The sequence below is a fragment of the Oncorhynchus tshawytscha genome, linkage group LG09 (genome assembly GCF_018296145.1).
Source record: "Oncorhynchus tshawytscha isolate Ot180627B linkage group LG09, Otsh_v2.0, whole genome shotgun sequence".
Taxonomy (NCBI): domain Eukaryota; kingdom Metazoa; phylum Chordata; class Actinopteri; order Salmoniformes; family Salmonidae; genus Oncorhynchus; species Oncorhynchus tshawytscha.
This window is the reverse complement of record NC_056437.1, coordinates 34,271,662-34,295,775: the sequence shown is the minus strand read 5'-3', so window position 1 is coordinate 34,295,775 and position 24,114 is coordinate 34,271,662. Positions and strand designations below refer to the sequence as shown.

Here is a 24,114-nt window from a genome sequence, read left to right as displayed (position 1 = left end):
ATTGGGTTGGGTTGCGTCAGGAGCCTTAATCACTCTGCTGCGTGCGCGTGTGTGTGTGTGTTTGAAAGAAAGAGAGGGAACAGGCTTGTGAGCAGTTAATAAGATGAACTTTAGCCATCTCTCTGTCGGGGCTCGCCTCGCTCCGCTCTGGAGATGTGTGTCGTCCTCTCTCTGTGTGAAAGAGTTTCATTCAGAAAAAAAGAGAGCGAAAGAAAGAGAGAGAGAGAAACTGTGTGGGTGTTGACTTGTGTATAGGCTATGCATCGAGTTTTCCTTAACTGACACTTTCCAGATGCAGATTGCATTGTCGTCTGCCTATTTTTGAACTCCTTACCCCAGCCTTTCCCAAACTCAGTCCTGGGGACCCCAAGGGGAGCACGTTTAGTTTTTTGCCCTAGCACTACACACCTGATTCAAGCTTGATGATTAGTTGATTATTTGAATCAGCTGTGTAGTGCTAGGGCAAAAAACAAAATGTGCCCCCCTTGGCTCCCCAGGACCATGTTTGGGAAACGCTGCCTTAGCCTCATCACGTCTACACCCACATGTTTTCAAACCTTTGAGGTCATCATAAGGAACACATTTGTATTCTGGAGTACGTATTTGCATCAGTACAATGAGTCATGCATATATTGTATAAATTGATATCAGGGCAAGTTGTTATCATAAACATGGAGTGGGCTGGTTTGTTTATATAAACAGCGTCCCGTAATTTAGAATAGGGGTTGCTATATCATTACATGTGTGGAGGGAAACAGTGAACTCTTTTCCTTTTTTCCCACTGGGATGCCTATTTGCGTCAATCTCTCGTCATCTCTCTGGCAACAGTAACCATTGGTATTCAAACTATTGTGTTAAACATAGCGCTCATTGGTCCCCTTTGTGTGGACATTTTCCTTGACAGTAAATAATATAGAATGTGCTCTGATAGTTTAATGTCATTACAATTCTTAGAACCAAGATCATCGTGTTTGACATTATTTCATTACTAAGAAGTCCCTGACAGTCACCCTACCCTGGGAGACCAGCTACTGTACCTTTAGACACTACCCTAAAGATGGGTATTGTATTTTTTGATACATTTAAAGAGTAAAATAAGAAGCAAACTCCATAGCAGTTAATGGGCCAACTATAATAGCCTTAACTTATAAACGGCAGATCAAACATGTGATTTTTACTTCACACTGTAGGCATTATCTTTATGTGGGGGCGTAGTGGTACAGAGTGCTGAGTAAAGAGACGGACAGCAAAAGGCTGGAGCCATGCTCCCATGGTTTTAATGACCCTGCACCCTTGACAAGATCTCCAAAATGTAATTGCTGGTAAGCCCTGCCCTGGGGGACAGCATGTTGTGCGGTGACGGGGATGGGAGAGGCGGGAGGGAGGGAGGGAGGCAGCCGTGGGTGGAAGCCTGGCCAAGATGGTGATTTTCCATGAGCTGCATACAATACACGTTGTGTGGTGTCTGGATTTCTGAACACTGGTCATGTACAATAGACAATTTTGTGGTCCAGAAGGTACACATACGGGGAGTCCCTCGAGCAAATCGCAATGTCACGTGTATACACACGATATCCCTGCCCACTGGGACCTTCACTTCATTCGGTAGAGAGGTAGCCATTTTCCTTTCACTCATTCATACCAGTCAAGTGAGGGGAAATCCAGAATTATACTGACTTGGTAAACAATACCAATGCAATGTCATCTAATAAATGTGACCCATTTGACTAAACAGTGCTTGTTTTCCTAACAGTTAATAGTTATTGAAACATAACTCCTCTATTCTACAGTTGTCAGGTGTTTGCGGTCAACAGATGTTCCAGAGTTGTTCAGCTTGTTCCAGAGTTGTTCAGCTGTAAACATTTACATTTGAGTCCTTTAGCAGACACTCTTATCCAGGGCGACATACAGGAGCAGTTGGGGTTAAGTGCCTTGCTCAAGGGCACAGACAGATTTTTCCCCTAGTCGGCATGGAGATTCGAACCAGTGACCTTTCGGTTACTGACCCAATGCTACCTGCTGCCACATACACATTCCTACCCCCCAGACATCCTGCTCTGTCTCCCAAGAAAAAATAATAAAAATAAAATAAGGAATAAAGAATCTGGAACAGAAGACTGGAATTAGAGAAGCAGGTTTATCCTTGTGAAAAGCCCTTGTGATTGTATAAAATCTTAGGGCGAATTTCAAAATGTGAGCCAATCAGAGTGGATGTCAGTTGGCCCCCCCTTCTTTTATTCCCTGTGGGCCGGCTCCTGCTCTTGAAAAAATGCCGCGATTACTCTACTGCTTTGTTGACCATATTTGGCATGCTCATATCTTACTACCCTCCCCCAGTCAAGTTCAACCTCTCAAGTTTAAATTTACTGGTATGTGTGAAACATTTTACCCGTACATTTAGGTTGTGTTATTGTTTAGCTATTGTGAATAAGACATTTTCATCATGTATTGATGTTTAATCAATTTCTTGTAAAACTTGATGATTTGGATGAGGATATATTGTTCATTCAGGGTGGCACGTCCTATCTGATTTTAGGGCAGTTTAATATAAGTAAAATATATAGCAATTAAACTGATGAAATAAAAAAACATTAACCAGTAGTAATATGGTAATTACAGTCATCTGAAAGATGGCAGTTTGAGTTCTGGATCAATTAAGAGTTGACGGTAAGGTTTATGCCTCATATCAGATTTAGCCTGAGAGATGACCTGAGAGATGACCTACTAAAAGGTAGTGAATGATTCAAGTCATTCCTCCTAAAAAAAAAAAAACATTTTGTTTTAGTTTGATATTTGTACATGCAATACCACCTCATGTACAGATCATACCAGTCAAATAGGAAACCCCATTCTAATAACTGTATGTTTTTCTGGTTGGAGCTATCATTTCTGCTACATAACACATTCTTTAGAGAAGTAAAACATGTTCCCAAATATTCCTTCAATTAGACTGAATGTATAACTCATAATTCAAATGTATTTTACATTTCATATCAAAGGAAAAATGTGTTGAGTTTTAAAAGGGATGAAGTATTAAAAATGCAGTAAATAACACCCATATTTGTATCAATTAATATCATACAAATTAAATGTTTCAGCCTTGGGACAATCAATATCTACAGAATAGATTTTTAGAGTCCAATTAATAGAAGTCTGTATGTACTTTTAGCAGTAATACATCTATACATATAAATGAGACAGTACCCTCAACATGACAAATTACCCCCAGTGTGTTTTTAGTTTAAAACACTGTCATTTCATTTTTCATTCCCCTTCAATTGATATACCAACCTTACGGCATTAGCATAGTTAAATATCTGTAAAAAAATAAATAATAATAATTTAACTCAAACGAAGAAATAAAGTTACATGCATACAATTTGTACTGTTATCTCTAGTGACATTCTAATAAAATCATCAGAAGTATGACCATATCGTAATCAATCCAGGATAATTCCCCCATCCTTTCTTCACAGTTCCCAGAAATATTTTAAACTACATCAACAAGAGCTTAACCCTCCCCTTCCCAACATAGGTATAATGAGGAAAATCCATGTCATTGCTTTCAAAAGAGCCCTTTGTTGAGTTGTCAGAAAAGATGGGGGAAAAGCAGCAGAATTAGTAAGAATATGTGAGTCCTTGAAATGAGTCTGGTCGTCTTCTGACATTGATGGTAATGGATTAAAAACTGTCACCAGAGGTAAGAAACAGTCAGGGGATGTAAATGTATATAATGTCGCAGTAGAAAAGGTGTTTGGAGGAGTTTGCAGAGGGTGATTGTTCCAATTAGACAACTGACAGGACAATTGTCGGTGTGCAGCATTTTTGCAGGGCTATTTATATATACAGGAAATATAATATATTTAGATAATAGTGGGATAGTAGATAACTTGGAAAAGTCTGTGAAGTGTGTCACAGTATTGTCCTAAATGAAAAATAAATATGTTACGTTTTTACCACAATTCAATATGTTAATTGTACATTGACTTCATTGACAAAAAAGCTTTATTTAATAGGAATTTAATTGATTAACGAAAAATGTGGTTTATATTATCTGTTCTCTGATGTATTTGTACAGACGAAATGCCAGCTTCCTTCTTTCTTTATATTTATGGTACATAACACAACATATTAATGAGAAAATATGGTAAAACAGACACCGGTTTGTCCTAATCCCACAGTAAATATATTCTCTTTAGTGTGTGAATCTTCTGATATTCCCCATAATCTCACATTTTCTAATGTTCAGTCTCAAATCCCCACCGAACCCATTTTAATATAATGTATGTATAATTTGAAAGATAGAAATGCATCAGAACTCACAAATGACTTACAACACCATGCCGAAGGATATTTCCTTAGAGACGATAAGATATAAACAAAGCCATTTTAAACAAATGCAATTCCTTCAAGACAATAATTGAATTGTTTTTATTGGATCAATTTCATTTGTGTTGATTGTGCAAGTATCGTCTAAGATTGATTTAAGACTTCGTCCAACAATTTGGAAACCTATTACATAATGAATTTCAGAGAAATTATAGAATAAGAAATGTTTTGGTAGTATTCTTAGTAAATATTACTACCATGTTTTCATCTGTGATATATTTCAAATGTGCAGGAGATAATCCTTCTACCTTTAATCACCAGAGATTAGTGAAACGGTTATTGATAGCATATACGGTGCCTTCAGAAAATATTCATATTTTGTTGTGTTACAGCCAGAATTCCAAATGTATTACATTTAGTTTTTGTGTCACTGGACTACACACAATACCCCATAATGTCAAAATGGAAAAATGATTTTTTTACCTTTTTACAAATTAATAAAAAATGAAAAGCCGAAATGTCTTGAGTCAATAGGTATTCGACTGCTTTGTTATCACACGCCTAAATAAGTTCAGGAGTAAACACTTGCTTAACACATTAAGTTGCATGGACTCACTCTGTGCAATAATATTGTTTAACATGATTTTTGAATGACTACCTCATCTCTGTACCCCACACATACCCCTCAGTTGAGTAGTGAATTTTAAACACCGATTCAACCACAAAGACCAGGGAGGTTTTCCAGTGCCTTGCAAAGAAGTGCCCCTATTGGCAGATGGGTAAAAAAAACATTGAATATCCCTTTGAGCATAGTGAAGTTATTCATTACACTTTGAATGGTGTATCAATACACTCAGTCACTACAAAGATACAGGCTTCCTTCCTTACTCAGTTGCCGGAGAGGAAGGAAACTGCTCAGGGATTTCACCATGAGGCAAATGGTGATTTTAAAGTGGAGCTGACAGCATTTTAGCAACATGAAATCATATACAAAATCAGTTCCTATACACCCCCAGGAAGAATATGACACTTAAAACATTTTCTGACAAGAGAGCACTTGGATATGGTCATTTTTGTAGAATGTTTGGGAATTGCGTATACTAAGGCATTTGTGAAAATTATATAGCAATATAGAGTGGGAAACCGGCTGAGCTTTTGGACAATTAATAGACACTGCAATAAATAAAACCTAATAAAAGCATCTGTCTCGTCCAAGACTGGAGTCTACATAGACCGGTGTACTATAGCCAATCTGCGCTACAGTTGGCCTTTATACAAACAAGCCATTTGCCATTATTCATTTTGAACTGGACTGTGGGTTTACAGACAGTTGCCATTGCGCGACTATAGATCATTAGAACGCATTCACCAAAAGCCACAAAATACACCTGAATGGATTTCTGAAAATATTTTAAAACCACAGGAGTCCTCTTACATTTGGGAACTTTACAGTCCTATTGATCAAACAACCATGAAAGGGTAGTCTCTCTCTCCCTCAGTTATGCACATCAACAACAGCAAGATCAACATCTAATGCTTGCCAGGCAAGATGAGATAATATCTAACGAAGGAACATTAGATTAAACCTCTCAAACTTTCTCCGCTAAATTGCACTGATAAACAAGTGTAGCATACTCATCCTTCTGCTGCTTGCCTGCTAATGTATACTTGTCCCAACCAAGCACCCAGGCTAACTGGCTAAGAACACCTTACTATGACCATTTAACTTTAGAGTTCCTGGCTATTACTTTTTCTGCCTACGATTACTGACACTGGCCATATCCAGCGGGTGTTGCGCTCATAAATTCAAATCAAATCAAATGTTATTTGTCACATGCGCCGAATACAGTGAAATGCTTACTTACAAGCCTTAAATCAACAATGCAGTTTTAAGAAAAATACCACAAAAAAATAATTAAGTAACAAATAATTAAAGAATGACAGTAAAATTGCAGTAGAGAGGCTATATACAGGGGGTACCGGTACAATGTGTGGGCGCACTGGTTAGACGAGGTAATTGAGGTAATATATACATGTGGGTAGAGTTATTAAAGTGACTTATGCATAGATAATAACAGAGAGTAGAAGTGCAAAGCAATGCAATTAGTCTGGGTAGCCATTTGATTAGATGTTCAAGAGTCTTATGGCTTTTGGGTAGAAGCTGTTTAGAAGCCTTTTGGACCTAGACTTGGCGCTCCGGGTACTGTTTGACGTGCGGTAGCAGAGAGAACAGTCTATGACTGGGGTGGCTGGAGTCATTGACAATTTTTAGGGCCTTCCTCTGACAATGCCTGGTATAGAAGTCCTGGGTGGCAGGAAGCTTAGCCCCAGTGATGTACTGGGCCGTACACACTACACTCTGTAGTGCCTTGTGGTCGGAGGCTGAGCAGTTGCCATACCAGGCAGTGATGCAACCAGTCAGGATGCTCTCGATGATGCAGCTGTAGAACCTTTTGAGGATCTGAGGACCCATGCCCATGGGGAATAGGTTTTGTCATGCCCTCTTCACGACTGTCTTGTTGTGCTTGGACCATGTTAGTTTGTTGGTGATGTGGACACCAAGGAAATTGAAGCTCTCAACCTGCTCAACTACAGCCCAGTCGATGAGAATGGGGGTGTGCTCGGTCCTTCTTTTCCTGTAGTCCACAATTCTCTCCTCATTCTTATGACTGTCTTGTGATCATTGCTCTTGCTCGTTTGATTGTATTGACATTCCCTGCCTTAGTTACATTCGTTACATTTTTGCAATTTTTGTTATTGTAACTGAAAAAGTGCATTTCGAATAGAGACAGCCAAGAAATGTATTGGTGAATTATATTAATCATGCATTGAACTGCATCCATCTATTCTGCCAACGATGTCTCATTGTTCGTCATGGAATGTTGAGTCACATAGAACCTATTTTGAAAACTTCTTATAAAGTTGGTTTTGCAGCATAAACTGGGAATTTCATATTTTTTACTGATGTTATGATTGTATGTTTTTAATGATTGTCAGTTCCACTTTAGTACAGTTAGTTTAATGGCTGTGATAGGATGGATGGATCAACATTGTAGTTACTCCACAAAACAAACTTAGTTGAAAGCGTGAAAGAAGGATGCCTGTACAGAATACATTTTTTTTCCAAAACATGCTTTGCAACAAGGCACTAAAGAAATGCAGCAAAAAATGTGGCAAAGCAATTCATTTTTTTGTCCTGAATACAAAGTATTATGTTTGGGGCAAATCAAATACAACACATTACTGAATACCACTCTCCAAGACTCACAGCTGTAATCGCTGCCAAAGGTGATCCTAACATGTATTGACTCGGGGGTTAAATATTTATCTAATCAACATATATTAGTGTTTTATTTTTCATTTATTTATTTGTATTTATTTTTTTACAAATGTTAGAATTTTTCTTCCACTTTCATATTACAGTGTATTTTGTGTAGATTGTTGACAAAAAAATTACAATTAAATGAATTTTAATCCCACTTTGTAACACAACAAAATGTGGAATAAGTCAAGGGGTGTGAATACTTTCTGAAGACCCTGTGTAGCTTTTGATGTAAACTGCTGAACACAATTGAATCTGCTAATCTGAAAATCATATTTTAATCATTAAAGATGCATACAATACATTTCTATGTTGTCATGCAAATGAGAATGATCTGTTAAATATTTGCCATTATTCTTTTCAGGACTTGCAGTGCAAGTGCAGAAAATGGTTCAGAAGGTTGGATTCTTTGGAATTCTAGTCTGCGCCTCTGTAAGTGAAATCACATATAGAACTCTATTCTATAAAACAAAAAAATCATCATCCCTATTAATGTCTGAAAATACAAGAAAGTGACTACAGTCTAAATTCAGACCTTTAAAATAGCATTTCTGTGCATACATTTCTGTGCATAATGAAACTGTCTGTCAATTTAAAGTGAACTGCTGATGGCTCAACCCTCAAACCAACAGACCGAACAGATGAATCATTATTATTGTTAATATAAAGCTATCTTTATTCTGGGTATTTTAGTCATTGTATTACTAATCCGTTAAATAGTTCCAGTCAGTCCTAAATACTTAAAACATAGGAGCATTTAACAAAACTTTGTTTGGACTGAACAATATTGAAGAATATTGAGTCCTTGCACTCTTCTATAGAGTTAAGTTGTTTCTTTGCTCTATAATTGTTGTTACTTATCCATATTCCTTTCTGATATTTAATTTATATTATCTCGTTCTCCAGATTACCAATCCAATGTTTGACCTGGCAGATATAACATGGTTCCCTTTTGGACCTTTTTTTGGAGCAACGCAAATTGGGAAAGCCATAGCCAAAATGCACATTCAGGTGAGTACTGTATACCAGCTCATGGCAGAAATGAATGTACAAAATGTCTTGCACACAAAACTCACTTTTCTTATGTATTTTTTTGTAATGACAAAGAGACTACTCAGATCCGTAGTTTGATATAAAATGTTGACAAAGTAACGTTTTTTTAATCAAGACTTTATTTCGTTTTGAAAATTGATATTTCAGACATGATAGTAAAACTATGTGGAGGATAAGGAGGGATCCTCCTGTGCTGTACTCAGCTGAGAGTGTAAGGAGGCCATTTTGTGCAGTGAAAGCAGGGCCTGTCATCCATTTTGTGAAAGCAGCTGCTGCACTCAGGGATACATACACTACATGACCAAAAGTATATGGACACCTGCTCGTTGAACATCTCATTCCAAAATCATGGGCATTAATATGGAGTTGGTTCCCACTTTGCTGCTATAAAATCCTCCACTCTTCTGGGAAGGCTTTCCACTAGATGTTGGAATATTGCAGTAGGGACTTGCTTCCATTCAGCCACAAGAGCATTAGTGAGGTTGGGCACTGATGTTGGGCGATTAGGCCTGGCTCGCAGCCACCGTTCCAATTCATCCCAAAGGTTTCCGATGGGGTTGAGGTCAGGGCTCTGTGCACCTATCTCAACAAACCATTTCTGTATGGACCTCGCTTTGTGCATGGGGGCACTGTCATGCTGAAACAGGAAAGGGCCTTCCCCAAACTGTTGCCACAAAGTTGGAAGCACAGAATCGTCTAGAATGTCATTGTATGCTGTAGCTTTAAGATTTCCCTTCACTGGAAGGGGTCTTGCCCGAACCATGAAAAACAGCCCCAGACCATTATTCCTTCTCCACCAAACTTTACAGTTGGGGCAGGCAGCATTCTCCTGGCATCCGCCAAACCCATATTCGTCCATCGGGTTGCCAGATGATGAAGCTTGATTCATCAGTCCAGAGAACACATTTCTACGGCTCCAGAGTCCAATGGCGGCGAGCTTTGCAGCACTCCAGCTGACGCTTGTCAGTGCGTATGGTGATCTTAGGCTTGCATGCGGTTGCTCGGCCATCGAAAACCCATTTCATGAGGCTCCCGACAAACAGTTATTGTGCTGACGTTGTTTCCAAAGGCAGTTTGGAACTCGGGAGGGAGTGTTGCAAATAAGGACAGGCAATTTTTTAAATGTATTTTTTATTTTGTATATATATATTTTTTCACGCGCTTCAGCACTCAGCCGTCCCATTCTGTGAGCTTGTGTGGCCTACCACTCCGCGGCTGAGACATTGTTGTTCCTGTACATTTCCACTTCCCAATAAACAGTACTTACTGTTGATCGGGGCAGCTCTAGCAGGGCAGAAATGTGACAAATTGAGTTGTTGGAAAGATGGCATCTTATGACGGTGCCTTGTTGAAAGTCACTGGGCTCTTTATTAAGTCCATTCTACTTCCAATGTTTGTCTATAAAGATTGCATGACTGTGTGCTTGATTTTATACACCTGTCAGCAATGGGTGTGGCTGAAATAGCTGAATCTACTCATTAGAAGGGCTGTCCACATACTTTTGTGTATATATAGTGTACTTTAGTAGGGATAATATTTTTTTATCACTTGAGAAAACAAATAAGGAACCTTTATTTTATTTATTGAACTGAAAAGTGAATTTGTACTGCAAAGAAGTATACACTGATGATTACTGTGTAAAAGTTGATTCAGATTTTCCCCATGCATGGAAGGATTAATGACTTAATCCACTTTGTGCCATGTTAGACAGTGTCTGTGTGCTTAATGGATTATCTTTCTAAATCCTCTATAAACTATTTTATAAATCAAAATACAAAAAATAACCAAAGACTGTAGGGTGCCAATTGAGTAAGCTGATTCATTATGTGACGTTCAATAAGACTGATTAAAAAAAAGAAAACGTATCGTCTTTATCTCTCTAGTAATGTTAAATGCACTTGGCTAACTTTCTCTAGATACCCTAGTAGTGAGGGAAACTTTGTTGTATGGGTGTTGGCCATAGAGAACCCCCTATTGTACAGAAGATTAACACTGTCTGTGATGATACAGAGAGTGGCGTGGGCAGCAGCATCATAGAGCCGATTAGGTCTGCTGTCCCCTGGGCCGATGACTTTCTCCATATCCAGGCAGGATCAGAGGTGTGCCCCTCCTTGCTTGACATGGCCAGGGCCAGCTTTACAATGATACACACTGACTGGAAACTGAACCAGGCTTACCATCACAACTGGTTGGGGTCGACCTGTTGTGTATTTAGTGAGATTTAACATTCTGTGTTGAGGATAGAAATGTAATGAATATAGATGACACAATGCTCTATACCTGACAGATCATGTCCCGTGTAAACAATACATTTCTATCTGAATGTTCTGAACACACTCATGTTCTCTCAGCTTCTCCTCTTCTTTTCCCCATTGTGTTAAGTCTGGAAAGAATGCAGAGAAGTTTTGTCTATTAGACGGCACTTCTTTGTTGTTTTACATTGACAGTATACTGCACTGTACTGAGTCACAGAGCTGTGGAGTTGTCATGTAAGAGTGGGTATGGAGAGGCAATATGATAGACTGTAATGGTGAACAGGTGAACGTTCTCCCTTGTGGGTCAAAGCAGAGGAACAATGCACTAGGGGGATTTGGAGGTGTTTTTTTATGTGGGCATAATACTGGGACACCTCTATGTGTTTTCTGTGTGGGCTTAATACTGGGCCACCTCTATGTGTTTTCTGTGTGGGCTTAATACTGGGCCACCTCTATGTGTTTTCTGTGTGGGCTTAATACTGGGCCACCTCAATGTGTTTTCTGTGTGGGCTTAATACTGGGGCACCTCAATGTGTTTTCTGTGTGGGCTTAATACTGGGCACCTCAATGTGTTTTCTGTGTGGGCTTAATACTGGGGCACCTCAATGTGTTTTCTGTGTGGGCTTAATACTGGGGCACCTCAATGTGTTTTCTGTGTGGGCTTAATACTGGGCCACCTCAATGTGTTTTCTGTGTGGGCTTAATACTGGGGCACCTCAATATGTTTTCTGTGTGGGCTTAATACTGGGCCACCTCAATGTGTTTTCTGTGTGGGCTTAATACTGGGACACCTCAATGTGTTTTCTGTGTGGGCTTAATACTGGGGCACCTCAATGTGTTTTCTGTGTGGGCTTAATACTGGGACACCTCAATGTGTTTTCTGTGTGGGCTTAATACTGGGGCACCTCAATGTGTTTTCTGTGTGGGCTTAATACTGGGGCACCTCAATGTGTTTTCTGTGTGGGCTTAATACTGGGGCACCTCAATGTGTTTTCTGTGTGGGCGTAATACTGGGACACCTCAATGTGTTTTCTGTGTGGGCGTAATACTGGGCCACCTCAATGTGTTTTCTGTGTGGGCGTAATACTGGGACACCTCAATGTGTTTTCTGTGTGGGCGTAATACTGGGACACCTCAATGTGTTTTCTGTGTGGGCGTAATACTGGGACACCTCAATGTGTTTTCTGTGTGAGCTAATACTGGGACACCTCAATGTGTTTTCTGTGTGAGCTTAATACTGGGACACCTCAATGTGTTTTCTGTGTGGGCGTAATACTGGGACACCTCAATATGTTTTCTGTGTGGGCGTAATACTGGGACACCTCAATGTGTTTTCTGTGTGGGCGTAATACTGGGACACCTCAATGTGTTTTCTGTGTGGGCGGAACACCTCAATGTGTTTTCTGTGTGGGCGTAATACTGGGACACCTCAATGTGTTTTCTGTGTGAGCTTAATACTGGGACACCTCAATGTGTTTTCTGTGTGAGCTTAATACTGGGACACCTCAATGTGTTTTCTGTGTGGGCGTAATACTGGGACACCTCAATGTGTTTTCTGTGTGGGCGTAATACTGGGACACCTCAATGTGTTTTCTGTGTGAGCGTAATACTGGGACACCTCAATGTGTTTTCTGTGTGGGCGTAATACTCAGCCACCTTAAATGCCCTTTGAGAGCTGGATAACTGGGTTGTACCTTCAGGTCAGGTGGCGCGTTTAGATTCACAACAACAATCTGTTCCTGCCAACTGTGACACGAGGCCCAGAGGATGAAGGCCTTTTCATAACTCTTAACCCTGTCATACTCTGAACTGGATCTGTTTTTCTGACGGTACTGTGGTGATGTGGCTAGGTTTTGAAATATTGATAGGAACTAACAAAAATGATTTCATAACATTTAAGGAATTTTGGTTTTATAGTCCTAATTGTAAAGTGTTGAAATAGCTCAGTTTGGTTTAGCTGGGCGGAGACATGAGTAAATGTCCTTCCATTATGAAACGGACAGTAAAAGCTTAGAGGAAATGGTTTATTGTTAAGCAGAAGTTTCTGCTATTGCCTTTTACTTTCAGTACCCGTGACACACAGTCTGGTCTAAACAATAGGAGAGGAGTAATCTCCATTATGATAGCCTTCCTGACTTCCACATTCCTACTAGTTTAGGTATAGTCTCTGTGTTTCAATGGGTTTCAACAGATGCACATTGCCATTGTGAGAACCCACTCAAATGTTGATTCCCTGTATGAATGGTACAATGGGGTAGTATCATCTTGTTAACCTTTTACTGCAATTGGCTAATCAGGGTCACACAGAGTGTTTCTTGGTAGTCTTAAACAAATCTACTTTGAAACAAAAGTTTACACCTCACACACATGGTTATGGGCTTAAAGAAAGAAGACACCTGTACCATGTCAGATATAGAGTTGAAATGTATTCCATTTTGAATTTCCATCCCAATATTACACTTTATATACATCACAGAAAACTTAAATGTAACAAAACCATTTGACACAGAAACACCACATTTTTGGCATTTAAAAAAATATAATGTTTATTGGTTATGAATTTATGAAAAATATGAATACCATTCCACCCCTGAGGCCGCTAGTTTCATTTGACTGCAGGAAAGGGCTACACATGTGAACTCCCTCAGAGGTGTCAATAGAGAAGAGGACAAAAACATGTTTGTAAGACTTGGTCTTTGTTATGTTGGTCTATCCCAGACCCAGTGTTTCCTGGTTGCCTGCTCAATTGGGGGCTGAACAGTAACTGAATGGTAAACAGAGCCTTATTGAGACCCCATGTCTTCTTTGTCCAGCAATGAGTAAGCAGGAGTCATTCTGGACAGGAACACAAAATCCCCAAAACTTCACTTTTACTGTTAAGAACTGCTGTCTGAGAGGAGTGACACATCTCCTCCTAATCACTCCATCCCCTCAATAGCCTTGCTCATCCTTATCCCCCTCCTCACATCCCCCTCTTCAACTCCCTACATGAAAATAATACTATAGTAATACCACAGTAATATCCACAAGAAAACACTGCAGTAAATACTACAGTAATGTCCTCAAAAACACTATACACTGCCCATTCCCCTCCCCCATGTTCCAATTGGTTGCACCCATAAGTGAGAAACCTACATGCCAAATATAGATCATACACTTAGTATACAAAACATTAAGAACACCTGCTCTTTCCATGACAGACTGACCAGATGAATCCAGGTGAAAGCTATGATTCCTTATTGATGTCACTTGTTAAATCCACTTCAATCTGTGTAGATGAAGGGGAGGAGACAGGTTAAAGAAGTATTTTTAAGCCTTGAGACAATTGAGACATGGATTGTGTGTGTGCGCTAAGGCACTGCATCGCAGTGCTTGAGGCATCACTACAGACCCGGGTTCGATCCCAGGCTGTGTCACAGCCGGCCATGACCGGTAGACCCATGGGGCGATGCACAATTGGCCCATCGTTGTCCGGGTGAGGGGAGGGTATGGCCGGCCAGGATTTTCTTGTCCCACCTCGCTCTAGCAACTCCATGTGGTGGACCGGGCACCTGCAAGCTAACGCTGGTCTCCAGCTGGATGGTGTTTCTTCCGAACACATTGGTTAAGCAAGCAGTGTGTCAAGAAGCTGTGCGGCTTGGCAGGGTCGTGTTTCAGAGGACGCATGGCTCTCGACCTTCGACTCTCCTGAGTCCGTAGGAGAGTTGCAGCGATGGGACAGGACTGTAACTACCAATTGGATATCACAAAATTGGGGAGAAAAAGGGGTCAAAGTAAAACATTTTAAAAAAGGAAAAGACAAAATAATGTAAATACTACAGTTATACCTCAGTCCGCAAATCACTACAGTAAATACAATAGTATACTACATTCCAAAAAACACTACAGTAATTACTATAGTATATGGGAAATTTCACAGTAAAAGATTTTTCACTTTAAAATGTATGTCAAACAAAAATTAGTAATTGCAAAGTTTAAAAAAAAAGGACTACTTTGAAAAATGTCAGTGCAGATGCAAAGTTTGGTAACAATGACAGTTTGTGCTGTTTGTATAACGTTGCAATAATTGTTTTTTGTTTGACATTTTAAAGTGAAAAATCTGAGACTCAGCATCATCGTTAACCAAATTGCCTATTATACTACAGTAAAAAAAACGCTACAGTAATTACTTTAGTACAGTATATACTACATATTTTTTACTACATTATTTAAACTATAGTAAACTGTAAATACTACATTATACCACAGTTATGTCTGAAAAAACACCAAAGTGAATACTATAGTATTTATACCATATATATAGTATTTATACCATAGTATGTTTTAATGTGTGTGTTCTCTATGTATCAACAGTAGCCCCAAACCCTCCCTCACCCTGCCTATCTGTGTACAGTAATTTCCCTGACTTGAGTGCATTTATGTGTCATAGGGGCTCAGACTTTTGTTTCTGGCCTTGATGACAAAGGGCCACATCATGGCTGGTTTTGTCAGTCACCAAGTGTGGTGTTGGTTGACTACAGGGAATCCAATATAGGGAGTATTAATGATAAAAAAAATGAGTGTACTGCCCCGGCCGGGCCTGTATTTACCCCCCATGACCTCATGGTCTACTGACTGACTGTCTCTCTCTTTCTTTGTCACAGAAACTGTTTGTGATCATAACCTTCAGCAGGCACATAGTGGAGCAGATGGGGTCTCTGATTGGGTAAGTAACCTAGCCATTGAGTAATATTGGGCCTCCTCTGAAGAAATGGAAATGTGTGTGTCTGTGCGAAAGTGTGTTTGTGTGTGTATGTGTGCAGGCTTGCGTGCGTGCTTGTGTCTGTGTGTCATGGGGAAGGCAGGGGGGCAATGAGGGGGGGTAGTATCACACATGAATACGTTCATTTGGAACATGACGGTTGAGAGAAGTTCAAGTGTGGCATTTTGAGGTCGTTCGTGCCCCTTTTAGGAAAACCCGCTCTAATTTCGTTCTGACTGAAAAGCAGGTCACTGACCAAAATGTTAGCATGAATTTAACAAGGGGATTTTTGGAAGATGCAGTGTTTCATGGAATACACTTTATTTCCCAAGTGTTTTGACAGACCCTTGAAGGGTGTGGTGATTAAACAGTAGAAAATGTATTTGTGCCGCTCTGGTAAGATTTATCTTTTGTCCCCTCAATATCTTCCATAGTCTGGATGCTAACTGATGGCCATGCTCTAACATGGTGTGGATGGGTATGAGTATGTAAGACTGTTTCTCAGGTTAGGATGAACCGTCTCTGGCCTACGGTCTGGTTGAAATCAAGTTTAAAATCGTGATACAGTGTGTCACTGCTGTCTCTCTCGCTTTTCCATGGTGACCTTAGACTGACTGACTGTCTGTGCTCTGCTCTTCATTTGGTGTCATATGACACTCCAGTGGAAATGGGGTCGGTTGATATCGGCGTATAAAGACATTTCACACATGCCGTAATGAGTGGAGCAACAACTGTGTACTTTTTCCGTCTGTTGCCCACCACTGGCAGCTTGGTGTCACCCTCCCAGACTGATCTGATCTCAAGTTAGACGTCACTGTCACCAGCCCTGTGGTCTGGCCTTCCCAAGCCTCCTGCTAATAGAACCTTCACACCCACCCACCCACCTATGCTGCCTGCCTCTCACACCAATACTCACTTCACATTACTGAGCTGAGATGTGCCGTGCCAAGTTATGCATCTACCATAAACGTGATGGAAGAAAACTATGTACAAAAAAATGTATCAGAGCCAGCACAGTACGATTCGGGTCAGCACAATACTGTGAAAAGGTTATATAACCCTGCCCTGTATGGAGGGCTGCCTGCTGGGCACAGATATGAGGAAGCAGGCTTAGGCCTTGGAGGGTTGGTGCCCTTGTCGAGGTGTGTAGCAGGACCAGGGTGTGTAGCAGGAAACTACCCTTGGTCTGTACACCTGCCAGTTGGGGGAGTGGCCCTTGCTGTGTATACCTAACATGGTGTCAAATTGGCACCTGAGACATCGCACGCATGCACGCACACACACACACACACACACACACACACACACACACACACACACACACACACACACTGCTGTGCTGAAATCAGACTTTGAGATTGCATCAGCTCACATCCTTTATCAGCAGTTGTTTTTACTGCTCTTTTCTTTGTTTCATGAATACATACTCTTTAGTGCTGGTTTGAATAAAAATCTGTCTTTTTTCTCCAATTTGTTGACAGATTAATCACAAATTGAGGTTTTGAAAAACAGCAGAATTTGGTTAAAGTCGATTGGTCATTACAAGGGTTCATAGAGTTTTATCATTCATGAGGGTGTTCAGCGTTTCTGTTTACATGCTTTTCAAATGAATTTATTTGAATATAGGCTATTCATTTAACTATCATATAAATCTTATGAACATTTTATAGCTGTCAGTGCGGTGTGTGTGTGTGTAATGATGGGTAGATAGAGTTGGTTTCAGGCCCTAGTCATTGAGATACAGAAGTGAGTGAGCTATCAGAGGTGATTGGCAAGTTTTACTATGAGTCACAAACTCTCCTTTTTATAACCTGTTAACCGTCAACTTCCTTCCTGACTGAAGCCCATCCACCTTGACAATTGCCTGATAGTCATGCTTTCTCACAGAAACTGTCATCCTGTGATGGCTCTGTGACATATCCACGTCACACACCTTCACTATTATTAACCCTTTACCGGACTGACCACACCTTCACTTTTAACCCTTAAGTATTAACTCTTTAATTACCAACCCATGCCCATTGCCACTTTTAGTTAATCCTTTAGGTGCTTGTCCACATCTTCAGTGTTAACCCATTCATTGTCTGTTTTTGCCTGTTTATTGTCGTGTTGACCAGTGTTACTTTTTCCTTTTTTACCTTTTTTTATGCACAGCAAATTGGCCAGTATCATTTCATGTAGATTTTCTAGTGTTGATTCAGGAGTTAAATTAACTCTGTAGAACTCAGTGGTGTAAAATAACCCAGTGTTGGTGTTAATAACCAGTGCTGAATCAAAACCATGCCCATCATAATCATATTTCCCAGCATGCTCTGTTGCAGGTTGATTTTTAGAATGTTTGATTAATTCATCTTATGTTACTGAAATATAAGTAATGTAAATGTTTCTAAAATAATCCAATCTTTAACTTAGATTTATTGCACCCTTTACTGAAATGGTTGATCCAGTTTAGATGCTTTAGGTAGTCTCATATCTTAGTCTTCACAACCATGGCAGTCATTCTGAATGCAGGTTGCGGGTGAATACAAATGCCAAATGTTGGATATCTCCACTCTGGCTGGATTCCAATAGGATTTACACATCACTTTGCAAGCCAACATACTGTGACTTGCAGGCCCAATGTGGCCTGTAAAACCATTAGTTTCAGGCCACTGTTTTAGGCTAAAACTAGGCTCAAAATAAGTATTGTATTGTCATGAATAATACAATTTTAAGGTTCTCACTGGGTGAAGACCACAACGATCATATCTCTGTCACTAACAAATACAGTCATGAGTGGTAACTCTACAATTCACTCGAATCCCAAGGCAACCTGGGAAATTTTTTAATGTAGATTCAGAACTTTTGTGAAACAGCACAGTTAAAAACATATGGCAAATAGAAAATATGGATGGTTTTCAGAAATAGATGGGAGGGGTTTAGGGTAGCGGTAGGATAGGAGTGAAAACAAACAAAAGATAACTATTGTAAAATAGATTGTATCCGTAAAATGTATATAGTATGTTTAAGTTGGAAGTAGAAGCCTAAGTGTTGTTGTTCATTAGTTTACTCCAATTAAGGGAAGGGGTGGTAGGGTTAGAGGAAAATAATAAAGAAAAATAAAACAAAAAACTTGATTTATTTAACACAGGAAAGTGTGGACCCGTACAGACACTGGGAGCAGTGTTGCAGTTAACACTCAGTATTGATTTAATATTGTAACATTTCCTGTGTGTCATTGCTAATCAATGCTAAATCAATTCCTTGGATTCTTTTTAACATAGCTTTTTATATGTATTAAATAACATTCTTTCAGTCATACAGCTTTTCTCATGTCTGTTGGTTGCAGTCAGCAGTGCTGCTGTGCTGCTGTGGACTGTAGCAATATGGTAGAAATAGTTGTTACAAACTCATATAACAGTGTTGTCTGTAGAACAATCTTAAAACATATAAAACCATTTTGTAGGTTTTAGTGATGTTTAGACACAGGAATAGAAGATGGTACAGTGTCTTCAAAAAAGTATTCGTACACCTTGACTTATTCCACAATTTGTTGTGTTACTGCCTGAATTCAAAATTGCTTAAATCGATTTTTTTTCTCACCCATCTACACAAAATATCTCATAATGACACAGTGAAAACATGTTTTTATAAATATTTGCAAAATGATTGCAAATGAAATACAGAAATACCTCATATACGTAAGTATTCATACTCCTGAGTCAATACATGTTAGAGTCACCTTTGGCAGCGATTGCAGCTGTGAGTCTTTCTTGGTAAGTCTCTAAGTAATTTGCACACCTGGAATGTATGACATTTACACATTATTCTTCTTACAATTCTTCAAGCTCTGTCAAGTGTGTTGTATATCATTGCTAGACAGCCATTTTCAAGTCTTGACATAGATTTTCAGGCCGATTTAAGCCACTCAGGAATATTCACGGTCTTCTTGGTAAGCAACTCAAGTGTTGATTTGGTCTTGTGTTTTAGGTTATTCTCCAGCGGAACGGGGAATTTGACTCGAGCCATTTTAGCTTTTCATTTTTATAAACTTTTAAACATTTCTAAAAACACAAGTCCACGTTGACATTCTAGAGTATTATATGTAGGACAGTGACACAAAATCTTAATTTAATCCATTTTAAAATCAGGCTGTAACACAACATAATGTGGAAAAAGTCAAGGTCTGTGAATACCTTCTGAAGGCACTGTGTCTGCTGATATCTCTGCTTTCGCTATGGGTGTATCACAACAGTTTCTAACATTTATCTATGCACAGTTCATGAAAACAGACCCCCTGTGTCTCTTAGTAATTGATGAGGAAACGGTTCTTCCAGGCCCCAACGGTTTTCCTGTACAGCCAGTTATTATATAGTACAAGGGTCCTAACTTGACTGTTAACATTGTGACATGTTTTTTAACCTATAGTATTCATATTTTATAGTCTTCAGACAGATATACAGTTTCTGTACATTTTTAACCCATTGTTTCTTTTTTACACAAACAAACAATAATGACTGTATTGCATCATTACAAATGCTGTGCTTACAAATCTTATTTTTAATTGTATTTATTTTTTACAGTATATGTTAGAGCTTTTAAGTGGGTTGAAATAACAGTTAACTGACTTCTAAAGTTTTATTAAATCAAATTGATCTAGTTTATAGATTTGAAATTCTCCTATTTTTTCATTGAACATTCTGAAATAAATCAAAGCCATATTTGTATTGGAAGTTTAACGATGTTATAGTTTAACGATTTAGCCATATTTACTCTCTTGCTCACTGTTCCTCAGTTCCCTCATCGTTTTATATTGTTTTTTTTCATCACCATTGTGTACAATTGAATTTCAAGAAGCTGACCACCATGTTTGCCTCAGAAGGAAAGAGGAGTGAAAGCATTAAGTCATGTAATTCCTTATTCGGTTATTGTGAATGAAGCGACCTTTGGACTTGTGGTGATTTCCCTCTGACATGATATGAAGGTATTCATTTCCCTCTTCTTATTATTCAGTCAGGTTAGCCATTTATCGTAACTGCAAAGATACATATAGGTCAATGCCCTTTTAACCTCACATAGAGAAACATGAAGGAAAATTAAAGTACTGGCAAAGAGCTGTTAGAAGCAAATGTTTCAACACATGTTGTTGGACTATTCTCAACTTGTAAAGACGAATTTCTCTATTGCTCAGCCCATTGGCTGTTGTTCACATGTGAATGTATCAGAAAGATTTCATAAAAATCTTTTTTGGCATTAAACAGCCTAATCTGTGTGGCTCAGACAGATAGTTTGGCCCAGGAGATTTGAGGATGTGCCCTTTTGATTTGAGTCCATCTGAACATCTGCTAAATAATAGGCCGGGGAAGGAACCTCTGGCACACAACTTAAAAATAACCATTATATACGCTGTAAATTGGCCTCTCACATGTCATAGCATGACGTTTAATGAGAGATCACTTCTCGCCAACAAAATCTATTCCCATCGATCATTTGGGTCATTTTGAAAACATATACCTAAACAATATTCTGAATGATTAAAAACAGAAAAGTATATGTGGGTAAATTCTGTTTAGATTTCAAAATTGAAACACAATTGAAAGGAGATGTACTTGCTCCATACATCTGCAAGTAATGTATGTAGTAATACAACACATCTCAATGATTTTCTGATGGATTGTTAAACAATAATAGAAAGGTTTGATATGATGTGGTGGTCCTGATAAGACATGTAGCTACCCATATATTATATTTGATGACTTATGATGCCTCTTCATCAAAAGAGAGTACTTTTCCTTTCATGGTTGTCATGTTTGATCAGAATGTGCCCCTCTCGTTTCATTTAGCTTCTGATTGAACTCTTCTGATTTAAGTGGTATTGGTGTGCCAGTAGGACGCACTCTTTCCTCTGGTCAAAAATAAATATCCCAATGCTCCAGGGCATTGATTGGGGACATTGCCCTGTGTAGGATGCCGACTTTCGGATGGGATGTTTAACGGGTATTCTGACCTTGTGTGGTCACTAAAGATCCCATTGCGCTTATTGTGAGAGTAGGGGTGTTAACCCCGGTGTCCTGGCAATTTTTTAATCTGCCACCTAATCATCCCCAGCTTCCAATTGGCTCATTCATTCATCCACCCCCCTGTAACTATTCTCCAGGTCGTTGCTGTAAATTAGAATGTTTTACCAACTTACTTGGTAAAATAAGGGTAAAATAAAACAAATCTATAAAACATTCTAATCATAAATAGACGCTGGCATTATGGTTGTGTAATGCCAGCATTACACAACCATAAATACAGAAGCTTTCATCACATCCTATCCGTGTTTATTGTTGCCAAACCATTCATAAACAAATCACAGTGGATAGATCATGCTACTTCCTGTGTGAACTGATGTCCCACAGCTGCATGGCACACCAGACTCATCATAACACCCCCCCTCCCCAAGTCTCAATGATGACTCTTGTGGTGTAATCAGATAGCCAGCATGTTTTTTTTGTTACATTCCCCCTTTACTTCCCTCTCCTATCTCTGATAAGAGACCAGTCAGTGTGGTTGGGATTCCAGAGACCAATTGGAGGAAACACACACACATCATTGTAAGTTCCTTACTAGAACTGGGTAGATTTGTTGTTTTCCTGAGTTAAACATGGTAGATAAGCGTCAGTAATGAGAGCTCAGTGATTCCATATTAATTTCACCCCTAGCCCCAGCCTGAGGGATGGTTGATGTCTCTAGTAGGGATGTGTGTTTAGGCTGTTTAGACTAGGGTGGTGGTGAGATGGGCGGATTATGCGAGATGTTCAACACAACAGCCAGATCACATGTGGGAATGAAAAGGTTCTTGATGATTTTATTGTCGGGTTTCAGGTGCCGATTCAGTGTCTGGTGGACTACAGCGTGGCTGGTCTAGGCCAGGGATTTCTAAAAGGTTTGAGTCGTTGTGGCTACGTCCTCCTCCTCGGTGGCTTGAGAAAGCTTACGTGGTTCACCTTCACAGCAAAAATAAAACAACATTTGGGAACCATTGGTCCATGTTAGCTGTGCGTGTGTGTTTTGTAACACTTACACACTTACTGTAGCAATACTTTACTTACATTTGTGTTTATCTTGAAAGCAGCAGAGGAATTCCCTGGTTGATAATCATTCACCTTGATTGAAGCCCATCGAATTACCACGGTCAATCAGCCACCGTAACATGTAGTGTATTGTAATTCGGTAATCCTTCAGATTGGGTGTCAATGGAGGGGACTACTGGTGAGAGGTCCATTGATATGCTGGGGGTGCTGTGGTGAAAATCCAGGCTGACTGGGGTCTCCCTGTGAATGTCAGCGTGATGGAGAAGGGTGAACAGGGGTCCTCTCCATGAGAAAGCACTTATTTCCATGTGAGTCCATCGCTCAGTGTGGAGCACATTATCAGCACAATGCCCATGCAGATGGCCTTTCCTGCCCCCGAGACCAACTAACAATACACAGTAGGCTTAGCCCTGTGAGCCCTGCCCAGAGGGAGTGCTCGGAGGTTCCAGAGAGAGAGAGATGTGCCTGGGCTAATTGTGTTGGTATCAGTAACTGACAAGTTATAAAGATCTGACAGAGAATTATCCACATTTCCTCACTAATTCAATCAGAATTTGACCAGATAGTAAGTAATTGTTCCAAATGAAGGTGCGTTTTAGGCCTAGGTGATGAGTTACATTTAGGTTCAATTTGATTCTCATGATGACTACTCACCTCTCACAAGACTCTATTTGCGAGGCCAAAATCAAATCAAAGTTAAATGAATGGCTTTGAGTGAAACCCCTTCATGTTTATTCCAGGGTTAATAGATTACATCACGGAATGCACCTCACTGGTCCTATAAATAGCCAGAGCCTCTTTAAGAAATATGAGCAAATTCTTCCTATTAATGCATTCTGCAGGGAGGGTGGGGGTTGTTTGAGGGTTTTGGATAGGGCTGGGTGGTGGGGGGAGGGCCGACAGGGCAGACCACAGGATTTTCCCCCTTACGTTGTTAGTTGTTAGTCACTGGCTACTGAGAATGAAGGCTGGGAAGGACGGGTCACCTAAGAAAGCCCTCACAAAGATGGCATTGATCAAGCCAATGGCCGGCCAGGCCAGCTCTCTCTAGGAGAAACACAGGCAGATCCCTCATTTAGGAGGACATGAGAGAGGGAGTGAGGGATGGCGGGCCAGATTGGCGGTGACAGTTTTTATAACGGCGTCGTTAAGTTTAATGCAAGTCATAGCGGGGAGCCCGTTTTCTCATCTCCTCTCATTATGATTACGTGTCTTGGCTCTCCTCAAATGACAGATTTCTCTCAATCGGACCTCAGAAAATAATATGACTTATTAAGTGGAAGTTATTAGGTGATATTTTTTATTTATTTAATTTGTGTTTAACCTGCAAAGACCTTCGCGGCTAGAAAACCTCTA

The 24,114-nt window shown here is 39.8% G+C and overlaps 1 pseudogene; it reads left to right on the top strand.

Annotated features, from left to right (window-relative positions):
- Nucleotides 1–24,114, top strand: part of LOC112257849 — a 107,039-nt pseudogene that overhangs the window by 67,130 nt on the left and 15,795 nt on the right.